We start from the raw sequence: 26,768 nt of genomic DNA, 5'->3' as shown, positions 1-26,768 counted from the left end.
CCCTTGTCCTGCTATTATCTGCCCTTTCAAAGAGTTGGCTCCTCTCCTGTTTATAGGCTCCCCTTTGGTATTGGAAGGCTGCAATGAGCTCACTCTGCAGCCTTCTCCAGCCTGAACAAGCCCTGCTCCCTCAGCCTGTCTTTGTAGGGGTGGTACTTCAGTCCTCTGGTTACAGAATCACAGAATTGCAGGGGTTGGGAGGGACGTCAAGAGTCCAACCTCCCTGCCAAAACAGGTATCCTACAATAGGTCACACAGGTTACCTCCCTGCACTCTAGGAACTGATGATATATTACTCCTACCTTGTTTCTGCCTTCCAACCACGTTATCAACATTTATTTTGAAGCCTTCTAGTAACCTTCACCACCTGTATCAGCCTGACCACCCTCAGCTACCCACTTGCAGATCTCCCTTGGAGAATCTCACAAAGTTTGTAAGCAGGATGCCAGTTCATGAAAGTCCTGTTACTGCATCAACTCTGTATATAGGCGTCCACTGATCCTAGTCGTCTTATGCTTTCTACCCACTTAGTACAGGCTTCATATTTATAAGCCAAATTCAGCAGATCAGCATGAGAACCTATTTTTAAAAGACATCATGACATCTGCCACATCTCATATTTCATACAGCACTCCAGCTCAAGAGTGAGGCTCTATATTGCCATCAATGACCCAGCATATTCATCCTGCAATCTTTGTGGCTCTCCTCTGGATCCTCTTCCACAGCTCCCAAACAGCTCCCCTGGCTCCAAGCTTAGTGGAAGGGATTGCACCAACTATTGGTGCACTGACCAGTGATTTCTAAATGCTAGCTTAAAGCAGGTAAGTGTCCTAGATGCTATTTTTCTTACTTACAAACTGTTTAAAAAGAGCTACACAGAGACCAAGCACCTGGAACTGCTATCACAGCAGCATTCATATTGCATCTGAATTTGCACACAGCTTAGAGTGTAACCTTCTATGCATGCGATGAGGCAGAATACAAGACAATCCAAATGCAAGGTGAAGAAGATGGAAAGGCAGAGAGAAACAAAAGAGATCAGAGCAAACAGCAGACTTCAGAGAATGTAGGCTCTGAAGGTTGCAGACATAACTAATACTTCTTTCGAGGAAGCTTCTATCATCTGCTTCAGGATGGCATCTTCCTGCAGAAATCTGTCAAGGTCATCTGTTTTCCTGAATGATTTATAACCTGCCTATATAGTTGGAACCCCCTGTAATCTTAAGAGTCTCTTCCAATCCAAACCATTTTATGATTCTATGATCTTCTGGTCATCTTCCAATCTATTATGTGTCTTCTCAAAAGGAAGCTGAAGCCTTAGTTTAACAGACTGCCAAAGATGGCAGAATATTCATTCTGCTGAGCATGTCAGCCAGAAGCCTCATGTAGTTGCAAGGATTGTGGTATCAGAGACTGGGTCAGTATTTCTCATTCTGTGGGTGGTGAAATTTGTTTTTCACTAGAGCACTGATAATAGAAACTGAATAAAACTGAATAATTCTTGTATTTTGCTTTATCATAATTAGTCATGCCATAACTGAAAAAGAGAAATATGCACGGGGAAATTATCACTGAGCATTTGTGTTTTGGAGAGGCTGGTGGGGGTTAGAATGCAGAGGTCTGTGTTCTGGGTCTTTGTGACTTTGCCCTCTGAACAAGAGTCAAAAACATGAGTTGTTCATGGATGTTATTCATTGCCAGTTGGAGAAAGTTGGAAAATATGAGCGCTGCTCTAAAAGTGATGCCTCCTATTTTGTCATGATGGCAACAACGTCTGAGGTGGATGTTGTGGTATGGCAGTAGAAGTTTATGCCAACATTCTGTTTTATTGCTGTATGACAGACAGCAGCAGAGGAGCAGTCTGACAAAAGCATCTAACATGGAAGCAAATATGAAGAAAGGTGGAATTGAATTGCTCCATGCAGAAAAAATGGCACCCATTGACATCCACTGATGCTTGCTGAATGTTGGTGGGGACCAAACAGTGGATGTGAGCACAGTGAGACATTGGGTGGTGTGTTTCTGCAGTGGTGACAGCAACAGTGGGTCACCTCCACTGGTACAGATTGTTATGAACACAGCATGGCTCTTTTTCATCACTGGTGAAAATGCATGGCTCATGCTGTTGATCATATTGAAAAATAGTGCTCTGTGGCTGAGAATTTGCTTGACCAAATAGCATTCTTGTGCTCTTTGCATCTGTTGTAGTTTACATGGAAATAAATAGGAGACATTGCTTGCAGAGTGAACTACGTGTGTATATGTATGCATCTTACTATTTCTGGAAGCTGCCTTTCTCATCTTATTACCCATGCAATTATACATTTTAATCCTGTTACTTTCTGTTTCAGTACACAAACTACATTCAGATGCATTTGTCTCTGGAATACTGATCTTACCAAACCTTGCTGCTGTCTCCTCTGCTGATGTCATTTCAACTTGGAGCATTTCGCCTAATACGTTTCGTGAAAATGTGCAAAATCCACAAACGATTTAAAAGTTAATTCTGGACCCAAAGCTAAGTGCTACTGCTAACTTCAGATTTATCAAACACTACAGCTTACTGACATACTGGAAAATCAACTTCTTTTCCAATCTGATATGATTTTATCATTTTCTTTGTTAAAATCTCTACAAAGAGTACGTGCTCCTATTGCACATGGTGTTTTTTCCTACCACACACTTTTTGCAGCTGTCAATTTGCATTTGATGTTTTCTAGATTTACCTACAAAGTCATGTGAAATTCTGTCCCGCTTATCACATAAGAACCCCAAGATACAGCCAGTCAATTCCTTACACAACTGAAACTTGCCTTTCTGCCTGGCCTTCTACCTCCAAAGTCTTTCACTGTGCCACTCTTCATGCCCTCTGGCAAATTGTTTCTTCGTTTTTTCATCCGCTACACATGATTATACTTTCCTGCTGCTCACACAGAGAGCATCTATATTCACAGTTAGTCCCCAGGCAAACATTCATTTTTGACCAGTCATGCACATCTGTGTTCATGCAATGTCTCCCGTAGTTCCTACTGTAGTGTTGTGCTAAGAAACTTAATTGCTTCCTGTATAACTCCCAAATGCCCTTTATCATAACAATAATGTGTGTGATTTTAACCTCACACTCATATTAATGAGGTTTAATTATATAGAAGCTGATGGAAGCAACCCAAATGAACCCAGTGATTGCCCTTCAGTTTTAAGAAGCATCATGTGAATCTCTCTCTTTCACTCTTTCCCCTCAGCCCACCTGTCAGAGAATAGAAATATTAGCAGGTATTTTCAAACAAGTCACAGGTGAAGGTGTTATTCAGTAACATTAATAAGAGGCAGACATTTATGAAAGCAAAGATATAAAGAAACCATTTACCTTTTCAAACCTCTTACTTGCCTTTGCTGGGCTAGACCTGCTGTGGGGAAAAAAAAAAAAAAAAAGCCTCAAGGCAGATGCATTGGTCTCTGCATTTGTATCAGTTGCTCTGCTTTTTTAGAAAAAAAAATAAGAATTAAAACTTTCCAAAAAGACATAGAGACAAGAACTGTCTGCTGCAGAATACAGGTGGGACAAAGAATCAAGAACAAGCCTGATATTTTTCATTGGTCCATGTAATCACATACACATATGAAATCTTACACAAACACATAGCCACAAAAATCTCTCAGTATAGTATAGCCAGCAGTACACTAAAGTTTGAGAGGAACTCAGCCTGTATTGTAAAATTTATGAAGAATATAAAACTAAGTTTTCATTTGTCAGTTCAACAGCATTTCCAACTCAAAGCATTTGAGCACTATTTTTATTGCTCAGGGTATCAGTTATGTTATGATCAGGACCCTGATGAGGCCATGATTAAGATGGGGCTGAACCAACTCCAGGAGAAATCAATGGGATTCTTTTTTTTCCCAACTTAATAAGAATCAAATCTTTTCTTTAAAAGACAGCAATTCCTAGAAAAAGAGAATGCAGAAGAACAAGTGTAACAAATGAACTCTGCCCAAGCATCATTATCTACTATTACTTACAGTCATCCCAGGAAGATTTGGTGCTTTACATCAATTTGAAAATTACTCTCTGCAGACAAGCTGAGGAAGAGGAAAGCAAATCACCTGCAGACCTCAGGTGATGATAACACTTGAACCAGGTGTTCTGAAATCGCCATCTGATTAGATAAGCATCTACACAGGGCAACATACAAAATAAAATATGATGTGCCACAAGGTCTTCTCAGTGCTTTAAGCATTTTTGAGGCTTATATAAAAGCACATTCAGAGAAGTGGGAGTTAAGATGACCTTTTCTATGGAGACCTAGAATTTTTTTTTTTTTTTTTGAAAAAACCTATTAAATCCAGTAGAATGCACCTGGAGAGAAGCTGAACAGTTTCATTCCTTTTGTATGTCTTATGAATTTCTTGAAAAAGACTTTTTCCATAACTGCAAAAAAAGATACTGCTTGTTTATACAGTAATTTCCCTATGCATTTCTTGTTTCATGTTTTATCTAAAAAAGCAAAAGTTTAATGAAAGAAATATTTGAGAAATAAATTTAAAAAATCACACTGAGACAAGAGCAGCTACAAATAAAGGGAACAAAACAACTACTACAGACAGAGCTTACACAGTTGGGAAAGAGAGTTGTTTTAGCCTGATAAAGTTAAATGAAAAAAGACACTTAAACCGAAGAGTTATCACTTCAGCCAACAGTGAGAATGGCTTAGAATGGCTGGATATTTAATAATATTTTAGAAAAAAAAAAGAGTAACAAAGTACAAAGTAGGACACTTATGACATGCTATCTAGCAGAAACCTCAAAAGAAATGTAACTATTCCCCTGAAAACTGGATCTCATTTATAGACTACGGAGCTAATTAATGCAGCAACTACAGTGCATGAGAGGAACAAGACTTTCCAGTTGCATGTGCAAACAGAAAAGGAGAAGAAATTTTCTTGAATATGCATCACCACTTTCTGTTATATTTTTCAGTTCTAGCAAGAATTATTAAAAGGAATATGGTAAATTTCCCATCCCTGGAAACAATTAAGATCAGGCTGGATGGGGCTCTGAGCAACCTGATCTTACTGTAGGTGCCTCTGTGCATTGCAGAGGAGTTGGTCTAGATGACCTTTAAAGGTCCCTTCCAACTAACATGATTCTATATAATAAATGAGTAGATATAAAAAAACCTAGGAAATCAACAGCAAGCACGAATGTGTTCAGCACTGCAGAAAACACTTAACGATTCTCTGGTTACCAGGACACACATTGCAAGTAACCTTTTGTGTTCTCGTGCTGACTACCAGGCAGTCAGTGATATGTGCTTATCTACGTAAGTCCATGGAAGTATGGGTTGGATGATTACGAAGTGAGAACAGCATACCATCTGTCTATCTAATACTACCCAAACTGCAAGCATGTCACTATTTTAAGTTTCAAACTCCTCAGTACCAAGGAGGTAGAAGGCAAGCGTTGCCATTACATTGTAGTTATATTTATGATGCGTGTACAATTTGCCCCAAAGTGAAAATCCAAGAACAGTAGCCAGAAATATTTGAAGACTTATCACAATAGCAGCACTTCAGGTTTTTCACTACTCTGATAGTTCATTATCCCAGAAAGACCTAAACTGTTACTTAAAAGTGGTATACTTGCAAAATGCAAAAGATCAATTTTTGTCTGTATCTATGAAGAATAAGCTAAAGAAGGAGCTTCAGAGGGAAGGGCAGCCCAGTGTAACAGACTCAAGAGGCCAGCTAAAACCCAACTCAGTTGGTGCCAAATTGTGTACCATGTTGCTACCACCAATTTTTGTCCAGAGCTCAGGAAGGAACACATCCACCCACTGTGGTCAAGAATAGCGGTTATTAGAAGGGAAATAGCAAAACTAAGATTGTATCTATGAAAGAGGTTGTACATGAAAGAAATTAATGAATTCTTAGCTATCATTCCTGGAATATATGAGGCATATTCTATATTCCCATATATGTATGTGTCAGCTGAGAACAAAATAACAGAATTAACTAAGCCCTTACTTCCCTTAGCAACAGAGAGTGTTTTCCTCTCAGTTTAGAATAATGGTTCTTTCATGCTTCACTACCATACAGTTTCCAAAGAAACTACTTGGAGTGAGAGTGCATGTCTCCTGGACATGAAGGAAATCCTCAGCACTTATCCTGCCTCAGCATTGCTGAATGCTCCCTCCAACAGCTGTTGTTTGGCCTGTGCCTTAGAGCTGCTGTTTAAATCTCAAGAGAACAAACATTTCTGCATCTTCCAGCTACCTTGTTTTGCCTTTTTTTCTGTAATGACTATACATATTCTTTGAAAGAATGATCTATGTGTGGAGTCAGTTGGACTTGTACAGGTACTGTGTTCGTCTCGCTGGTTCTGAAAAACCTTAGAAGAAAGTGATATCTGTATTGTTTTCACAATTTAACTTCAGCTGCTGTGATTTCATGCTAAAAAGGCTGCTTCAAATAAGACAACAGTTGACTGTCTCACCCCCTTAATTATAAGAACCAAGTTGCAGTTCCAGTATATTCACAAAAACATGTTGGGATCCTAGTGGCAATGCTGAAGTGCTCTGAATCACTCCCTGTCTTTAGAAGTGTAAATCTAGCACTGAAATGTACCACTGCAGGATACCTCCATCATGTCAAGGGGAATTTTATGCTATTGGCAATAGAGTACCTGATGTCTGCGTATCTGTGTTCAGTCCACAAAGATTTCTGAGCATTCCCAATAGACAGGTTTTATGTGATTGATAAAAATCTACCCATCCTCTCCGTGTTTCAAAATCTTTCTCACTGTTTTTCTCTCTGTTACATGACTCATTTTGGCTGGGTGAAAATTCCAGTTTCTTCTCTTGATCCTGAAGAAGCTCTCTGTTAACTCTCTTTTGATATTTTGCTGCTTTTGCTTTGTGTATTTGCATTTAAGGCCAGTCAGAAGTTTGAAAATTATTAACCTTTCATCATATCATATCGTATATCGTATCTTATTGTAGTGATTTGCAAGTTAATAATGTGTAGGTTAAAAATATATGTATATATATCAAATCTCATCTTTGAAAGTAGTGCTTTTTTAGTCTCAGTATGGTACTTTGTTTTTCATTTTACTAATTTGTCAGCTCCACAACAATTATTGCATATGGCCCAATATGCAGGACATTTTCCACTAGCATTTTCCACTCTCATATCTTCATGTTTGCTTTCATATTGTTTGTTTTCTCTGCTTCTTGCATTTGCACAATTATTAGTTTATTCCTTGTTTTCCATGGGAAAACTAATTACCACAATCTCTCCACCCCATATGTTCTACATTTGCAGATGAATGTGTTCAAATGTGTATGTCTATGGCTCTTAGTAAACTTAATGTGAGCTACATGAGGAATTTTAGTCAAGCACATTTAACATTTCTGATACATTCACCTTTTTAGAAGTGACAGTCCAGGGGGATGTGATGTGTTGGTCTGTTGTTTCTCCAGATCTTTTATCACAAAGGAACCTTCTATTTATAATGGTTTTTTATAAGATAAAACAGTTTTAAAGCAACACTAGAATTTTATGCAGTTTGTCTTGATTTGATGCTCCTATTAAAGGATGTAGCAGTTTCTAACAAATGCAGCTTATGATATGGCTGACCTTACTCTGATTTGTATTTTATCTACACAGCAGAGTTGCTAAATTGATCCTCCCATAAATCCAGCCCTGCTGGAGTAGAAAATCTATGGTGTTGTTATAATTAGATCTCTTTGATTTATTTATTTATTTATTTTTTTCTTCTCTTATTCTGTGCTGTTCAATATTTAGAAAGACGTCCCAGGCCGTGCAGGAGGCTAGCTAGTCCTTTCTTCAATTACTATGTCCATTCAACTTGTACTGCCTGAAAGTGTCTTTTGGTGGCATCTGGCATCTAGCTTCTTCATCACATTTCCACAGTAGCAAATATAATCCCATCTGAAGGTGATGTTAACAGTGCTAACCAGACCTACCTTACCCTATGCTGTTACTCTTTGTTTGCCTGAATTCAAGCAGCATTTGTGCTCTGTTGCACACCCATCCAGCCTGGTATACCAGATGGGAATTAAAATTTCTCCAATCCCACGTCTGGATCTGCTCACCTTTATCCATCAGAGGGATGAAGCTACCACTCAAATGAAAGCTCAAGTCAGCAACATTGTACAGAAGTACCTTGCTGAGGTAGAGGCTGTGTGACTGTTGAGGCTTCCCATGATTACGGCTGACACTCTGTGGAGCAAAGAGAGGATATCTCTTTCAGTCACCAAGACAGCCCACAAGCAGTTATATGAGAGAACAACTTACTGAAATTAAAATACAATAAATCAAATCCTCTGGGACAGCTGAAGGGCTCACGGCGCAGCTAGACAGCAGAATGTGAAAATGTCTTCAAGTTCCCTTCGCTAAGTCAGAATCCTACATCTCTCAAACCGATATTCAAGGCCCCAGACCCCAGTGAAACCTTCATAAAGGACTTATTTGTGCTAATGGCTGTTGGTCAGTTTTTTTCAGTTAGATTGATTCAGAGTTAGTTACTCTCCCTGTTGTGACTTTCCTTTTTGCCTTTGAAAAATAAATAGTTTGTGTCTGGGGTACACAGCAACTCTGCTACTTCAGAGATGAGTGCAGCACAAATCCTTTCAGGAGGCAGTGACTGTACTGAGAACACGCAATGACATTAATGCTGCTTAAAATGCTGGCATTATATGCTGGCATTATATCTGGCTCAGAGGTAATATGAGTCATGACAGGAAAATCAGACTGAGGAAAGATAAGGAGTTTTTAGGGAGAGAAAGCTGTCTCAGATGGTAAACATGCAGGACACACAAGTCTTTCCCAGCACTGCAGAACCATATGGGGTCCCACCAAGAAGCCAAAGGGGTGAATCAGGGAGATGCTGCACATGGACCAAAGAGCGACTGTTAAAATAGAAACCACAAAATAAAGAGCGTGCTACTTGTTCTGTGAGGTTTATATTCATGTAGTTCTCAGTGATGGTAATTTGTTACTGGCAATAGCTTTTAATGTGTTCTGGACAGTTGTTTCACAGAGACCTTCAGCAGTAAAGAACATTTGTCCATCTGTCCATACACGAATTCTAGTATTAGTAGACTTAGGTAACTGATGTTTAAATGTACCAATAACCTCTTCAGTGAGCGCTGCCATCCATCTGCAAAGTCAGAAAAATAACTGGGGAAAGAATCTACTCTGCTTTCCGTCAAAATCCCCTTTCTTCCTCTTGCAACTGGAAAATGGGTTGAGAAAGCCTGTTTTCATTTTCCAGGATCATCTTTTTGTTTTTGAAGTCAGACTCAGGCTACCTAGTCTATACTTGCTAAACAAAAAATATGCACTATTTCCTCCTGCCTGTGTGCTTTCTTATTGTTTCTCTGCAGTTATTCTGTGCTGTGATCCAGGAGTGCTTGCTGGCAGCCAGTTGCCACAGTGTTGGGCACTATTAAACAGTGACCATCAAATTTGAATACACAAAGAGATCGAGAAAAACAAGACAGCTGGTGAGATACTTCCAGGGAGGACAGTACAAGGACATGGGAAGCAGCACTAGACAGTACGACAAGCACTGATTTCAGCAGATGAATGGCCACCTAGACTGATTATTAGTGAGCCTGGTCCTTGGAGGATGTTCTGTGTGCCAGAATCCCTGTATCTAAAAGGTCACTTAGACTGCTGGAGCCAGGTGCAGGTTCTGTAGTCTTTGCTCCAGAATCAACTTTCAGGATTTGGTCCTCAAAATGCACAAGAATATAGAAAATCTCCTCATTCTCTTTGTGACCTTTAATTAGCATGTTAAGTTCGCTGTGTAGCTGAATGAGATATTTTCTTGGGGTGAGGTGGGGATGCTAAAGGCACTCATTTTTTGTCACTGTCCTTTTCTAGATGTCTTAGTCCACAGTGCCAGTTTTTCAGCAGTCCCTAAGGCCTCAAGCCGTCCCTCCTGCAGTCAGAAAACTTAACAGTGTGGAGATTCTAGAAGGAGGAACTCGCAGAGTGTTGAGCAAGTGAATCCTCCCCACCTGTGGGTATCATACATATTACAGTGGCTGATAGATGCCATCAGCTTGGAAGAACACCACCTCATGCTCTGAGTTGTGGAATTATGTCTGATCCTTTATATCAGCTCTCCTATTTCTAAAAGTTAAAAATACTTGAAGTACCATGGTCTAACTGTCTACACAAGAAGCAAGTTCTCTGTTAGCACCAAGCAACAATGAAATCTGCAGTGTCCTTATTTTAGTATGTTTCCTGGTTCTCTGTGATACAGACACTAATGAACTGTAACCTGGGAAACCACTGAAAGTCTGTTGGCTTAATGTATGTGAGAAGTTTTTCTAGATTCAGATGCCTTTCAGAAAACTGAAGAGACCGTCAGCCTCCCACAGCTTCATGGTCTTCAGATTGTTCCCTTAGACTAGCAAAGTTTCTTGAACTTTGTTTTATCTTTTTTACCTGTAATGAAACAACATCAGGAATCAGGAAATGGAAAAATCTCTAGTTAGCAAAATAGCTCATGAAAAGCGGGAAGCATATTTTGCACTTTAAGAACTGGATCATGCAGATCATGCAGAAGTTTCTAAATGCTGTACATGCTTCTGTTAAAACTCATACTAATCAATTAATGCTAACTTTACCTTAACAGACAGCTGAACAGCAGGGAGAGAGAGGATTCACAGGATTCACTCAAAACTATACTATGAAATGGACTTGGACTAAAACTGAAGGTTCCAAACCTATCTTTCTGGCCTTTGGCCATAGACATGCTGTCCTCCTTCCCTGACATTTCAGGAGCATTTCTCCATTAACAGTTCTGCCCAGTCATCCTTCTCCTTGGTCCTAGTCTGTACAGCTACTTTCTGTGGACAAATTAGGAAGCATCTGTCTGGGGCAAAATCTGTCTTTGATTCTGCTCTTCTTCCACCAGCTCCTTCCAAACGACAGCTGGAGAAGAGAGGGAAGGAATGGGCAAGTGCTACGGAAAGTGCAGTAAAGTGTAAGGCCTTTGTTGTCATCACTCCCACAAAACATCTGCTGCCTGCTGTGGCTGGCCAAGTCCTGGCCTTTAGGACAGCCTCCTCTCTGCATACAAAAGGCCTCACAAGATGTCTGCTCCTGCTAAAACATACTCAGTAGAGGCAGGGCAGAAAAGAGAGAACATCTGAGGAAAAAAATACTGTACCCACTAGGATGTCTAACAACCTGGTTCAAAGCACAGCTCAGGACTACTGAGCCGGCATCCTCCATCGCAACCTCCCAGCTCTGCAGCAGCAGACAGCTGAGCCCACTTCCCAGAGCTTCATTCTTCCTGGTCCACTCTCCCCATATTCTTTTTCCCAGGTAATCTCCACAGTTACTAGCCAACACAGTCATTTGCTGTTTTTGTGTAAAGATTTGTCAGATCTATTACTCCCACCTGGCTCCCACCTGGGTCTATCTGAGTGCAAATCCATCTCTCTCAGTGGTACCTACTTAAATATCTGTGATTACTAACCGAAAGTCAACAGGGCTGCAGTCTTTCTCACCTTATCTTTTTCCTCTTCTTTAGTTTAGTTGGGATAAACTTACATTACCCTGCCACTCTCTGACTCTCACTTTTGTCTTCGTGCCCAGGTTACATCTTAGCCTGACAGGTTGTTTTTACTAGTCTCACTGCTAGCTACTTGTCTAATTTAATATCCTTCTTAAAAACCATTTTCCTTCTCTGCTGCCTAGGTACTTCATTTTCTCTTCCTCTTGCATTGCATGAATGTCTTCTCTTTCTCATTTTTTAACTCTCAGCTCTTCAGCCTTACATCTCATCCTAGCTCTTCCATTCATTCTCAGAGGGCTCAACACATGCTTTTGATCAGATTGCATGTCAGGATCCACTTACTTGAAGCCCTAATACTCATTGTATCTCTGTATCTTATCCCTCACACAAGACAGCAGCTCCATGAAGTTCCACAGACATATTTAAAATCCCGTTTGTCACAGTGTCACCAAAATGCTACCAGCTAGCTAGGCTGCTGGTAGCCAGAGCCTCGTGCTTCTTATAGTATGCAGAATGTTTCCACTGGATCCCTTGTACTCCTATTTAGATGTCTGCATACTTTTGGATCTTATTTTACTATTTGATGTCAAGCTTGAGGTTGGGTTCAAAAATTGCCTTTTGATCTGTGCTTGCAGAGTACCCATTGCACTGAGAACCTAGCCTATCACTTTTGGGCCTTTGGCATCAGGGTCATAAACAAGAATGGAAATTACAGTAAAAAAATGTTGCATGGGGAGCCAGTGGCAGCACTGACAACCGAGCGGAGGCATGCTGCCTTCTCTTCTTGCTGCTCATGTCTCACTATTTATTGCAGTACCTCTGTGATTCTGCACATGCACACATGCAGCCAGTAGAATAGTAAGAATTGCCAGCATCTAGAGTTCCCCTTCTAATTATAAGAATAAGATCATATGGCTTTCTGCCAGCCAAATAGTTGTAAGCTCTTCATATACAAGAAGCTTTCACTTGAACTTAACAGCCACAATCCAATTTGCTCAATTGCATTGTTCTTCCCATTCTTTTCACATCAGCAATCATGGAATGTTTAGAAGACATAGATACCCTGTATGAGAGAGACTTTCAATGGGATATGGTAAGATTTTAATTTTTCCCCTTTAAAATGTCCTGGCAAGAGAAAATTACAAGGAGTTTTAGACACGTTTATCACATATCTCTCTGCAACCTAACTAAGCTGATTTGTAGCCTTGGACACTAACCATCACTCTACTTCCAGGTTGCTGAGGACTGGATGCCAAAAGCTAGGTTGTTCCCAAAATAGAATATGCTTCAGGATTTCACACAGTTAAAGCAGAACAAGGTGAAAATTCATGACTGGTCATATTTACAGTGGAATGCAACAACACACGAGAAAGAAAGGAAGGGGGGAAAGTCAAAGTTTAATGTTGTATAAGAAAAGATATCTTGTTTGTATTGAAGAGAAGGCAGAGACAGAACTAAGATATAAGAGGTTGTGTAGAAGAAAGAAAAAAGAAGTGCATTTCCCCAGCTTGAAAGCTGTGCTGTAGGCATTAAGAAGCCTCCACACTTTATGTGTAATGAATATTTTTCTTTGACGTTTCTTCAGAATACCTACTCCAGGGTGCTGACCACTGAAATAAACCTCTTACATTGGGAGGGCTATTTTTACGATCTCTTTATGTATGGAGTAACCTCACTTAAAGGATTACAGGGGTTACTTCATGTCTTTGTAACCAAATGCATTCTGGCAAAGGTCAGAATGATCCAAAGTCAACTGTCATCTTTAGCTTTCATTGTTAATCATTCCCCAAACCTTTGTTCCTTAATTGTCGCTAGGGAATCTTATATGCAGGGTTCCTTTTTTAGTGCCTAACTTACCAACAAGATGTGCATTATCAAATACAGATAATATTGCTAAGAACCTAAAAGTAAATTTTAAATAGCATTCACTTATTTCTACAATGTTATGCTTATTTGCTTACTGTTTGTAAGTACTGTTTGTACTCTATTTTAAAAAGGATGGATGCTCCATAAGTGAAAGAATTCACAGCCTACATTGAAGCATTTAGATAAGCTAAAGACAAATGAGCAATGTAAAATATTTTTCTGATTTGGTCCAATCCAATGTAGAAACGATGCAGACATTTGCAGGTTTTATATTAAATACAGGTCTCAGCTAATTACTAGCAAACATCAGAAAATTCAGTAGTGATTGATTACAATCCTATACCAAAGCTCTATACTGCTTTGCATGAAAAGTGTAATTGTGGAAAGTGTTCTTTGTAAAAGACAGTCTAAGTGCCATAGCATGAATTGCTGTAATGTTGTACAGGACTACTTAGTGTCTGTGCACAGCTCTTGCCTTCTGTAAGACTGTCTCACAGTACCTTTCTGCACCTTGCATCATAGCACCTCTCCAAGTGTCAGCTGAGGTTCACCTTTTGCTGGGTTGCTTTAAACATTTTCTGTTGGAAAAAAAAGAGGATGCAAGATCCCCCGTGCTGTTCTCATATTGCCCAAGCTAAGGTATGCTTCCAGGGGAAGTCGTGGGTGGCAAAGGATGAGCATGATTGCATAACATGTAATCTGGCACCCAGATATGCTTATGTTCATCTGCCACATCTAATTATAGGCATTCTTCTTCCTGCAGGTGGCTTCTTCACTCCCAAAGGTCTCAGGTAAGTGTTTCCTCTAACACACTCCAGTTCAAACTACTTGATCTGGGAGAAAAAATTGCACCAAGAAATTGTTCTCCTACACTGAATTATCTGCAGCAAAGAGGTTCAGTTTTAAGTTCGATTCAAGTTATAAGCTCATCCTCTGCCTTCACAGTCACTTTACAGGAAATGCTCACAGAATTCAGAATGATTGGGGTGGAAGTGTTCTCTAGAGGTCCTCTTGTCCAAATCCTATGCTCAAGCAGGATCATCATGTCCAGGACTGTGTCCGGTCAGCTTTTGGATATCTCCAGACATCTCTGTGGAGAATCCACAACCTTTTATGGGCAACCTGTTCTACTGTTTCACTATCCTCACAGCACAAAAGTCATTCCTGATGTTCAGACATCTTACTGTGTTTCAGTGTGCGGCCATTGCTTCTTGTCCTGTCACTGGGCACCACTGAAAAGAGTCTGTCTCTGTTCTATTTGCAACCTCATTCAGGTCTTTATAGACACTGGTAAGATGTCTTTATAGACACTGGTAAGATTTCTCCTGAACCTTCTCTTCTCCAGGCTGAACAGTCCCAGCTCTCTCAGCCCTTCCTAATAAGAGAGGTGCTCCAGCCCTTCACATGCCTAAGTGATCCTTTGTGGACGTTTTCATGTATGTGATTTGTACTAGGGAGAACTGGACACAGTACTGCAGGTGTGGCCTCACCAGGGCTGAGTAGAAGGGCCTCACCAGTGCTGAGTAGATCTGCTGGCAACACTCCTGTTAATGCAGCCTAGGATACCATTAGCTGTCTTGCTGGTAACTGTACATTGCAGGCTCCTGTTCAAAACAGTGTCCAGGAGAACATCTGGGTCTTTCTTTGAAAAACTGTACTGGTGCCAGGGGTTGTTCCTCCCCAGATGCAGGACTCTGCACTTCCTCTGACTGAACTTTATGAGGTTCCTGTAAGCTCATTTCTCCTTCCTTGAGGTCCCTCTGGATGCAGCACAACCCCCTAGTTTATCAGCCACTCCTTCCAGTTTTTTGTCATCCACAGTTTTTGGAGGGTAAACTCTGCCCCATCATCAAGATCGTTAATGAAGGTGTTGAATAGGATTAGACCCACTACTGATCTACATCTCTAGTTACTGGCATTCAACTAGCTTTCTTTGGACCTGGCTATTCAGTCAGCTTTTAATTCACTGCACCATCTATTCATCCATCCCATCATCACCATCTCCATAAGGATCTTTAGGGAGACTGTGCCAAAAGCTTTAATGAAATCGAGGTGAACAACATTCATTGCTCTCAAGTCTCATGTACCAAGACTGTCATTTCATCATAGAAGGCTATCAGATTGCTAAAGCATGACTTCCCCGTGGAAATCTTCTCCAAGGTCAATTCATTTGTCTTTCAAAAGCATCAGTAATGCACTTTCCTTCATTAAGCACTACTGGATCAGACTCTTTAATAAAGACCATTCTATTTCCTGAATTAATTTCTCCTTTTGTCAAATTTTCCATGTTATTTCTATGTTCTCAATGATACCCCTGTGAGATATTCTGGTCTCAATGGCAAATATCCAATGAGGAAACTTCTAAGCTGTCTTTTATTTACTTAAGAGACTATCTTCTGTCAATATGTACTTTAGGCAGGTTTATCATCCAAGAGACGGAAAGGTTCCAGCCTCATAGTTAAATATGTAATTAAGAAGCTTTTAAAGGATGGCTGGTCTCAGTTCACCTTGGGGGTAACAGATACTTTTTAAGTAAGAAGACCAAGAGCTAGGAATTAGGACCATTACAACCTATCCCTTCAATATATTGCTGGTCATTTATATACTTTTTTGAAAGTATTGATTTTTTGAAAGTACTTGATTTCTAAGTACTGAACAAAAATCTTTTGCAAGCCACTTGCCTCTTGTGAGGGTCTGCTTGTGCAATGGAAATATATATAGATCACTGTAAGCTTTTCTAAAGTCCCTCCTTGCAACTGGAAGATGACCTCACTGACAAAGCAACCCACAGACTCTGCATTAACATTTTCTGAGAGCTAACCTTACTGGCAGCACACTGCAGAAGTCTGTTAGATCAAATAAGTCCAAGTGAGGGTAAACTGTCACTAATTTATCTCTAACAAATGGACTTAGTCAGTCCTTGACCCAAATACAGCTATTTCAGCAATAGCTATTACTACTTTATTTAAAGTGTTTTTATCTTGCTGCTCATCACCGTAGTATTTAAATCTTACAAAATATGCAAGCACTAACGAAGTCCTGAGGGAATTTAAAACTCCTGTTGACAGCATTTAAACAATTCTGTGGCCTCCTTTGAGGATGCAATGCTGTCTGCTAACTGCTCAAGAACCAAAATCATTTATTGCCTATAAGGTTTTAGTACAAGCTCCATAGATCATTATAATTATTCCCAAGTGAGCTCATGAGACTGCAGGAGAATATACAATAAGGACATTTCCTACCATGTATTTGTCATGGTTTATCATCATAAAACTGTTAAGATAGTGCTTATGTACAAAAGATACCTAAGGACTGATAAATGCTGTTCTAATTTAAAAGAATCCAAACTGTTTTTTTAATTTTTGTTTTTGTTTTTTGGTAGTTTTTGTTTGTTTGTTTGTTTTATTTTTGCTTTTTTTCACTCACTGCTGACATCTGTCAGATTGGAGACCTGAAAGAGTTTTGAGAGCAGTCTTCTATCAGGGATTCTGAGGCTGTGGAATAAAAATGATCATAATTTTCAAATATATTTCTACCTATGTAAGCAGGATACATGCACTGGTGCACAATTTGCATCGGCTATTGCAAAGAATGCATCGGCCTGTGCCTCTTATTCACTGAGTCCTCTCTCATGCAGCAGCTCTCTGCTGCAGCCTTCCCATCTGTACTTTAAAAGCATTTCCTTGTTTGGTGATAATTATATCACTGACACCCAGAAGTAGCATTTAAGAACTAATTCTTAAATCAAAACAAGATCTAATACAAATTATCTTTTAAATATCCAAATAAAATTAGGGAGAAGTTTACATATACATGTGCAATTATAACATGGGACAGCATTTCCACAGGCTTTATATTTTAGAGGAAATTCCAGTCTCCAGAGGGTTCACTCTGCCATTTGATGCATAATTACTGTTACAGCCTGAGGAGCAGTAAACATACTCCACACACTTGGATGTGCCAAATTTTTTTTTTTTTATCATCTGACACTTTCAGGGCAATAACAGAAGTTCTCAACCAACCAGCCAAGCAAGATGGAGAAGATGGAAGAGAAATATTACTAGCATTTCCATAGCATTGGCTGTAACTGTCTGAGTATCAACTAAAGAGGCAGTGGGTTTAAGTTACCCTCAAAGCATAGCACAGAAATACAGACACAATCCAAGCATTTCAGCTGTGAGGCTTCAGCTCCAGCCTACTCCTGCCTTTCAAGGTAACTCAACTTTAACAAAAGTACTCACCAAGTTAATGTTGCAGAGGTTCTGTTTTTCTCCCAAATACTGAAATTAAAGAGAACAAAACACAGGTTTGGACCTTTGGTCCAGAAGAAGTGCATTTGTTGATCATTATGGAACAGCACATGAGCCTGATCAGAGTCAAGCAAAAGGGTATAGTGACCACAGAACAGATACATGTAACATCAGGACAGCTTTTGTTTTTCAGTACATGGAAATCAGTTGCATGTTCAGCACTGCACCTTCCCAGACAGTCTCAAGACATAACTTGAGAGCAAAGGTTTTAGTCAGATTTATTATTGAGAAAGATTGACAGGATGATTGATAGATGGATCATCTGTTTGTGCTCTTTGGTCACCAAAAAGTAGCTTTCTTGTTTGCACTGGTTTTTACCCAGTCTGTCTGGGTTTTTATGTACAGAAAGAGCCACGACTGCAGAAAGAACGGAAAACCCAATAATTTAAAATACACGTTATAGACTTTGCTACTATCTGAATAATAGACAGCAGCTAAAAAGACAACCACAAAAAATAATCTAACAAGGCTGGAACTCTTGTTATTTCTTCTAGTACTGGCTGCCTTACTGTCCAACTCCTTGTGACTCAGAGGAAACACAAAGAAAACAGACCCTTAATACTTCAAGAGTCTACAGTAAAAATTTTACTTAGGAACTGGGAAGTAAGAGACAAGAAGTCAAAAAATTAGCCAAAAAACTCAAACTCATGGGTAGCACAAGATCGTATCCTCACTAGACTTGTCTTCACAGATGATTAAAGAGATATGAAACTGAGGCCATATCAACCAACACTGGTGAGTTTCCTGGAGAGTCTTCACAGTGATTTATACCCTCATAATGTTACAGATAGATTGGTTTGCCTGAAGAGGAAAACAATCACATCTGTTTACTCCGCAGAACTGATTCAGTTTAAACTGTCCGCAAACACAGAGGCTTTTCTTGAGCCCAAATGCATCTCTGTGGGTGATTTTAAGTAAATTTTACAGTCTATTGAGCGAATTAAATGAAGATATTTCCTTCTATAGCAAAACTAGTTTATTACTGGAACTTATGTGCTTTATTTTTCAGGACTGCTGATCAAAGAAGAGAAACTTGTCTTTTCTCCACAAGGAGACATGCAGCATGGTTAGTAGCGTCTTGCTGGAATTAAGAGAAAAATAAGGCTCCCAACATTTGTAAAAGAATTGTACTGGGATTAGCACAGAAAGAGAGTTCTGGAGAGAACTTTGAGGATGCTCTTATGTCTCTGCAAAAGTTTTTATCGAGTTTGTTAACTCAGAAGTGTCAGTATCCAAGCTGTCCCAGTGTAAAGAAAGTGCAAAGAAAGTTGAACAGTACAACTTATTAATCTTTCTAGAGTCCTATTTTTAAGCCTAAGTTAAATCACAAGGAAGATGAATTGGATACTTTAACCTAAGGACTAAATTCAAAGAGGAACTGATTAGTCAATTAGTCAGCAGCAGACAGAACTCACAGTCCTGGGGAGCATGCTGGGGAGTCCTCACATAATGCCGTAGAGCTGTAGAAAGTAGAACTGGGTTCATAGGAAATGGGGAAACCAAGCAAAGGTCTGTCTGAGCACAGTCAACAGGGAAGGAGAACAAGAACACGTAGTTGTATCTGGTGAGAAAACTCAGCTGGGACCTCAGTTTTGAGACTGGCTATTTAAAGCTAGAAAGAAACAATTATCTGACTAGTTAAATAATTTCAAGCAACCATTTTTGGCTGATTTGGAATGAGAACTTGAACTCCTTGATGCAAGACTTCTTCAAGGCCTGCAACCTTTCTACATATCAAAGACAGTGTAGGAGAAAATCTAGTCCCTAAAAGACAATCCTCTATCACCAAATACTTTCCCTCCCTTATGAACCCTCAATCCAAAGTTTGTTATATACCCCACAAGAGAAAATGGGAGTGCAACTCTGTGGCTTGCTGAGGAGATCCATTGCACAGATAGATCAGGAAATCCCCCAAAATTCTCATCCTTGCTCCAAAGCAAGGCAGAAAGTCAAACTAATGCATTGTCGACAGAGTAGAAAAGTAAGAATTTGAGTCCTTTTAGGCAGGGGAAGAAACCGAATTTATGCTACAGGCAAACACTCCAGCCACAAATGGAGAAATTCTGGCAGAAACCTGTTCTATAGGTTCTCCAAGCATGCTGCCTATGCTGGGTTAGCAGTGTCCAACAGTTGAACTCCCACCATCTGCTTCCTTATTCTCTTCTTTCACTCATCATGAGAAGACGGAGAAAATTGGAAAAAAACACACATAAAAACTTAAAGAAAATAAAGCTTGTGGAGTGAAATAAATACAGGGAGATCACTTACCACAATGGGAAAAATATACCTGACATGGGAGAAAATTACTTAATATGTTAGCAATTATAATAGATGTTTGTTTACTAATTCAGGTAGTGAGAAAGACGACAGATACTAAACCTACATCTTTTCTTTCTCCTTTCCCAGGCTCAGATTCACCATTTCACTCCAGACTCCTGCCCTGCAGCGCTGGGGAGTTTCTCTGCTGCTCTTTCCTTCTCACACTTCTCCTCTACTCTGGTGTGCATTTTCCATTAGCAGCAATGAGATCCGCTCCAGTGCTTGGAGAACTTCTCTTGACCTTGGTGTTCCCTCTTCCTCTCTGTGGGACTTTCTTTCCTTTCTTAAATGTGTTTTCAGAGAGATGTGACCAGCTTGGCTGATGGGCTCACCTGTGCCACGCAGTGAATCCATCAAAGAGCAGCTGCAACAGCTTATGTTCAGCACAGGGGAAACTCCAAACTCTGCTCACAGAGGCCACCTCTGCAGACTCCCTAGTACAGAACTCTTGCCACCTACACCCAATACACCACTAGAGCAAGCCTCTGAGCAATCTGGTTTTCATAGCAGCACCATATGGGCTGCCATGGAGAAAATTAATTCCATCCCAGTACAGCCTGTCACATAAACACAGCAGTTTTCCGGTTTAGCCCTAGCAAAAATATTTTTTGAAGGCTTGTGTAGAACATCTTAGTAATAGATGCAGTACCTGTGGAGGTTAGAAACCTCCAAGGGTAAGAAAGAACTTAGCAGGAAGAGAAAAAAGAGATGCACCCCATTCCTGCAGTTTGGAAACAGGGCAACAAAATCCTGCCTTGCTTTTCTCTGAGTCTTGACCCTACATCACTCTTCTGATGCAGTGCTTACTTGTTAGAGGATGCTTGCATAAGTGCATTAAAACATCAGACCCCGGCATTTGCTAGCCCAGCAGGGCAGAGATTCTAGCAAGCAAAGCTCAGAAATGGTGCCAAAACGAAGTGGAGAAGTAGATGAGTTTTGCTCAGCCTCATTTGCTGTGCACTGCACCAGTGGGAGGGAAGGAGATCCAGCTCAGTCCAGGGCCTCTGCACTGGCAGGCAGCACTGCTGGCCATGAGGTTTGGCATAGAGTATGAGCTACAGCTGGGCAGTGTCTGTTTTATATAGATAACCTGATGTGGAAACCTCTGCTTGTTATATTCTTTTCTGCCTTCTTTCTGCGTGTTTGAAAAGCTTTGTAGTGATTAGGAAATCAAGTTCCCTTGAGAGGAAGATGTGAATGTGCAAATGTCTAACTAAAAATGAAATTTAATTCCTCTTTGCGGGTGAGATGGAAAGCTATTACTTTCTGTGCTCCTGAAGGATGCATCTCATTTATGCATTGCTCAATTTCAGGTTTCATTACAGTCTTGAGGTTCAGTGGGAAGCTGCTAAAATTGAGCAATGCCAATGGCACATCTGAGTGAACCTAATAGAATTCAGATTATGAACGAAAGTCACAAATATTATTCTCATTCAACTTTCATGAAACAAATACAATAATGCCAATGGCTTTTCCTTTACCACTATGGACTATATCCCGAAGGACTGCTGTATCGTACAATACAAATTGCTGTATCTAGACAATGTAGAGAGCAAGGCATATCCAAACAGGGATCTGTTGAGCCTACCACTGGACTAAGTGGAAACCCACTTACAGCATCTGAGATGCTGCTCAGTACAGGAATACAGATGTGATCAAGGTTGTCTCTTATGGCCTTCCCACTTAGTTTCCTCTAGATGAATCCCACATGCAATGTGAAGGAAAGGACAAGCAAGCTATTACAAAATAAGAACATGGAAAGGCTTGTTTAGCACGTGAGCAAACACCTCTTCCCCCAAGTCGTAATCTGGTTCTTTCCATCAGTTAATCTCTTCTGCAAACACTATCACCCACCGTCTCATTTTGGAGACAAGGAAATGGAGTCACAAAAGGTAAATCAGATACGGAAGGACATTCACTGCTACCCAGCACTGCAGTGGTAGAGCCAGAAACAAAGGATTAGCATTCAGGATCTGCTGCTGGCACAACATTGCATTCATTGATACAAGTCTCCATTATTTCCAGCTATTAGAGCCTAAGGCAAAGGGCTTACTACTGATAATATCAGATGTGCCTCCTGGTGAGCCATGTGATATGAATCCATTGGGTTTTGGTACTGTTGTGTTTTACAGATGTCACGTCTGGTTCACTTGCAAGAGCTGTCAGCTGAGAGCCACTGCTGGCTCCCCACAAAGCATGCAAAGCTCAAGCACCCACTTCCTGCAGGTACTGCCAGAGCCTAGTGCATGAGCCTCAGAAGCTGATCTCTCAACACTGAAGGGCTGAAGCTCTAAGGTTGTTTTTCCCTCCTCTACATTTATTGCACCATTTATATTTAGGCTCTAAAAATAACAACAGAAAGCAGTAACGATTTGTTGCATGTGAATAACTGTGGTTATAAGAAGCACAAACAACTGATTTTACAGAGGATGTCTGAGCAATAAGTACTTCCCATTTTCTGTTTCTGTGGGGAAGAAGCCTTGCAGACTTCCATAAAGGAAAATAATCAGAAATAATTAACAGAAATAACTTACGCTGCATTTCATTTTGGTACCAAATAGCACTGAAATAAGGCTCAGGCTGTCAACGTTTCCCAGAAGCCTTAGCACAAAGGGGAGAGCCATTCATTCAGGTGTAGTTGTCTACCTGCTTTCAGGGTGTTCTTTGCTTCACTGAGATTTGAAGACCTTTTGGACATCTAAAACAAGGCATATGATTCATGCAGCCCTTTCACAAGTCAGCAGGCCAAGTCTGTGTAACACTTCGTAGTCTTAAGAGAATGTTAGGACAGGGAGTTGTGTTTAATTCAAAATATTTTAAATCATGGGACTTATGTTATTTTAGCAGTGATAACTTTAGAGCAAAGGCATATGTCATCCAGCATGGTGTGAGGGCATGCAGGAATGTTTGAGGAAGCAGGGCTTGCTGGAGCAGGTCAGAGGACTGAGGACGTGAGGCAGATGCAGTGCAGCATCTTCCATCCTTTCTGCTATGGATAGTACCTGGAGCATCATCCCTTAGCCACATGGACTGCCAATCAGTGTAGCCCAGCCATAGCTGGAAGGAAGCTGCCAATTAAGTGATAAAGATAATTACTATCCAGTGCTTAAGCCCACTAATGGATGCTGTTTTATTTGGCTGTATGGACAGAGAGCCTCATATCCAAATACTTCTGCTAAATGCAGCTATATCTCAGCAAAAGATGGAATAGCCCTAGAAGTGCAGATAACCCTATTTCCTGAAGATCCCAAAGCTCATGGATATTTTTAACTTTACTTTCTCCCTTCCTCAATTTCTTATCAGCAAAAACAGGATTTTAGGAACCTCTCATTGCTTAGGGACAGGGCAATCAGTTCACTGCAGTCCACAGAGCATGCAGAGGACAATAAGAACCATGAGAAAGCCTACCCAGAAGACACTACTTCTGCTTTCAGGGGGAACTTGAAGAGTGAACAGGAAATAAAGCTGCAAACTCTACTGTGAATAACAAGAGCAAACTTCAAATTATGAACTGGGTCCTGTGCAGTGTGATGCTGTTTTTAACTCTAGTACAGATACCCAAACAGCATGAAGCAGTAACCTGGATTCACTCCACCACACTTCAGCCATGTGACTGAGTCAAATAAGGTAGGAGTGCAATCAGACCTGGCTTCTGCTGCTAATGAAGGGAATGCAGCACACGTTTGTAAGATCCACCTAAAACCTCCATTAGGTTAGATGGCAAAAGATTTATACAGAACTGAAGGGTGGCTGATTTTTGCATCTGAAATGATCTTTTCAGGTTGTTTTTCTGAGAAAGGTCATAGCTGAATGATAGCAGAACCAGCAGCATGCCAGACACAAATGTGCTGCTGCGTGTAGCCCAACAAAAGAAACACATTTTTTTTCCAGGCAAAATGTGAAAGGCAATCAGAGAACAGAAAATGACTTTCTCACACAATTCCACTTTTCATAATCTGAAAAACTATTAGCAATTGCAGGCCCTTACAAAACCCAATGCTTTCTCTGTGATATATATAAAAATATATATAAAGAAGTTGCTGAATAGAGTTTGCAAAAAGTTTTGAGCACTCTTTGCTTGAGAACATGCCCACCTCAAAGCAGAGCTAAGTAGGTTGCTCTGTTGCAGGTTGTCACAGATTTCTTCACCTGATGTTGCCTTTAAAAAGGCCAAAAGAGGGTATTGCTATTAACAGCAAATAATACATGTGGATGTTCCCTGCCATCTTTTTGATGTTGTTCTTACAGAATGATTTCTAGAAAAAAAAAAAAAAACACCAGAAATCTTTTCAGAGGCCGTCTCTGCAGAACTGGGACACTGTGCAGCTGATGGCTGAGAGCAGCCAGCAAGGCAGAGCAGAGTTTTGGGTGCGATGGACTTTTAGATTTTCACCTAATGCCTTCAATAGATTTGTGATGGATTAATGATTTTTTTTTTTTTTTTTTACAGCAAGATGTTGGGGAAAAAGGAGAAAAACAATTGCTTTAATTGTCACAATTCTTCATTTTCTAGGAAAAATATCAAGCTACTTATTTTGTTTCTGAACATTCAGAAATGTGTTTTCTGTGTGTGTATTACAGGATCTGCTCAGCTCATCTATTCAAAGATTAACTGCAGAAAATGTCCTTGTTTAAGATCAGCACTGCAAGACCTTCATCACCACTGACCTTCCAACTCAACAAAGACTGGATTGTTTTTCACCAAGAGCCGAAGGCATCCTTTCACTCTAAGACACATATTGGATGAAAATACAAGCATTAATATAAATGCCTCACTAGAGAGAGAAGCTGACCTCATGACTCTCTCACTGGGTCCTCTGAACTGAATTCTGAATGCCAAAGCAGTACCTGTGCACATCTCCACCAACACGAAGAAACCATAAGCCTCTGCCCAGAAACAGTACACAGTGTCTGTGCATGGGAAAATCTCCAGGTAGTGTTGAGAAGTGAGATGAACTCTTAGAGCTGTTAATGCCCAAGGTACAATCCCCACAGGGAGAACATGCTTGCAAAAGAGCCTCTGTAGAGATCTAAACAGCGTAAGCATGCTGCTGGGAGACATCATGAGCTGGGTCAAGACAGAGCAGCACCACAGCTGCTTTATGCTCACCAAGAGAACTTGCAGCACTTCAGGAGTCACAAGAGCTGTGCTGGGCCTCCCCCATGCGTGGTCAACTCCTCCAACAAGTACAACTCAGCCTGAGCTGACGTCTGGGCCATACGTTTTCATCACCTAGGCAGATAGCTTCCACAGCTTTAGAGATACAGCACTCAGGCACAGGAGGTATGCAGTACAGGAGAGATGCTTCAATAACACAGTTATTGAATACATAACAGTGTATATAATAATAACAGTGAAGCTGCCACAAGGAAAAAATGTTGTGTGAAAAACCAGCAGCCATCAGAAATGCTGGAAGAAGGTTGCTTGCTGCAGTTTACATTCAGCCCAATAGTAGAGGTCAGGACAGCAACAGTGTTGAGTATAAAGGCTGAGGCTGACCTTTCTAAACTTTATTTCAACAGTATATTTCAGCTAAATACTTTTCTGGATAAATCTCTGCTCATTTAGGAAAAAAAAAAAAAGATTCCTTGGAAATTCAAGATCTAGATAAATTTGGATAAAGTAAATAACTTTACAGTTTCCAGAAATTCAGTTGCTGAGACTGAAAAAACAACAAAGTGATTTTTATGAATTTTATTTATAATTAGAATTAAAAAGAGATTCTCATTGTGCCTAAGCCAGCATTCACTTACCCAGCAGCCTTCTGGTTCTGTTCTCCCCACTATAGCCCCTCTTCTCCTTCCACAACCAGGACTGCCATACAAACTTGTGGAAAGTAGATGCCAGTGAGACTAAGTAGGGGTTTTCTTCTGAAAAGCAGTATGTGACAAAAAGTAATACTGAAAAAAAAGCAATAAAAATGAGAAAAGAAGGAAAAACACTTGCTATGGCCCAGATTTCCTACGTGCCTTTGCATCTATTTAGAGATTGAAGTACTGCAGCTCCCAAGATTCCTAGTGCATGCATGCAACTTCCATTTCTGTAATTACCATTCTGAGGATCTGTGAAGGCATACTGGCACAGCTTCATCTCTAAAAAGTGTGAGTACAAGAATATTCTATTTTTTTTCCCAAGGATTCAAACAGTGAAGCCTACATGAAAGAAAAAAGATTTCAAAATTTGCAGCAGTTTAAAATGTTATGAAAGTTTAAATGTGCCAGTGGTGCTAAATACTGTTCAGGTGACAAAACATAAGCAGAGCAACATATATGATTTAGAAAACTATACTGTGAGTTTGGGAGAGCGATACAATCAAATGCATTATGACCTTTTTACCTACGTTTCATGTGGATGAATGAGCAGATAGCTTATAAAAGATCACACGATCTTTTATCTCATGATCTCTCAAGTGGTCAGGCTCTCTTTCAGCATAATCTACAGCACCACATCCTGAGTGAGGTGAGGTCTATAGGGCCATGCCCTTCCTTGTTCTTTCTTCTGTAAAGCATCTTCCATCTGATACCAAACTGTGAGAGGAAAAAGTGATTGCTTTCTCAGTGGCAAACAGTCTGTTCCTGTTGCAAGCAGTACGAGTTAGATCCGTGATATCAGAGAGTCCACCCCTGGACAAAGATATTGAGGGATAAAGCTCTAAAACAGCATCAGAGCAGTAACATTTGGGGTTACCTTCCCTACAGAGCTCATGGCACAAAGT

At 40.3% G+C, this 26,768-nt stretch overlaps 1 protein-coding gene across 1 annotated transcript in view; it reads right to left on the bottom strand.

Moving 5' to 3' along the window:
* SLC24A4 (solute carrier family 24 member 4) overlaps positions 1 to 26,021 on the bottom strand; it is a 122,622-nt gene extending 96,601 nt beyond the window's left edge. Inside the window, exon 1 of the mRNA XM_090141517.1 lies at positions 25,807 to 26,021. The gene's annotated coding sequence lies outside the window, so the exon portion shown is untranslated. The remainder of the gene's footprint in view (positions 1 to 25,806) is intronic.
* Between the last annotated feature and the right edge of the window lie 747 nt (positions 26,022 to 26,768).

Source organism: Phasianus colchicus, chromosome 5 (assembly GCF_987193195.1).
Source record: "Phasianus colchicus chromosome 5, bPhaCol1.hap1.1, whole genome shotgun sequence".
NCBI lineage: Eukaryota > Metazoa > Chordata > Aves > Galliformes > Phasianidae > Phasianus > Phasianus colchicus.
The sequence above is the reverse complement of the archived record's forward strand: the minus strand, read 5'-3'. Positions and strand labels throughout refer to the sequence as shown.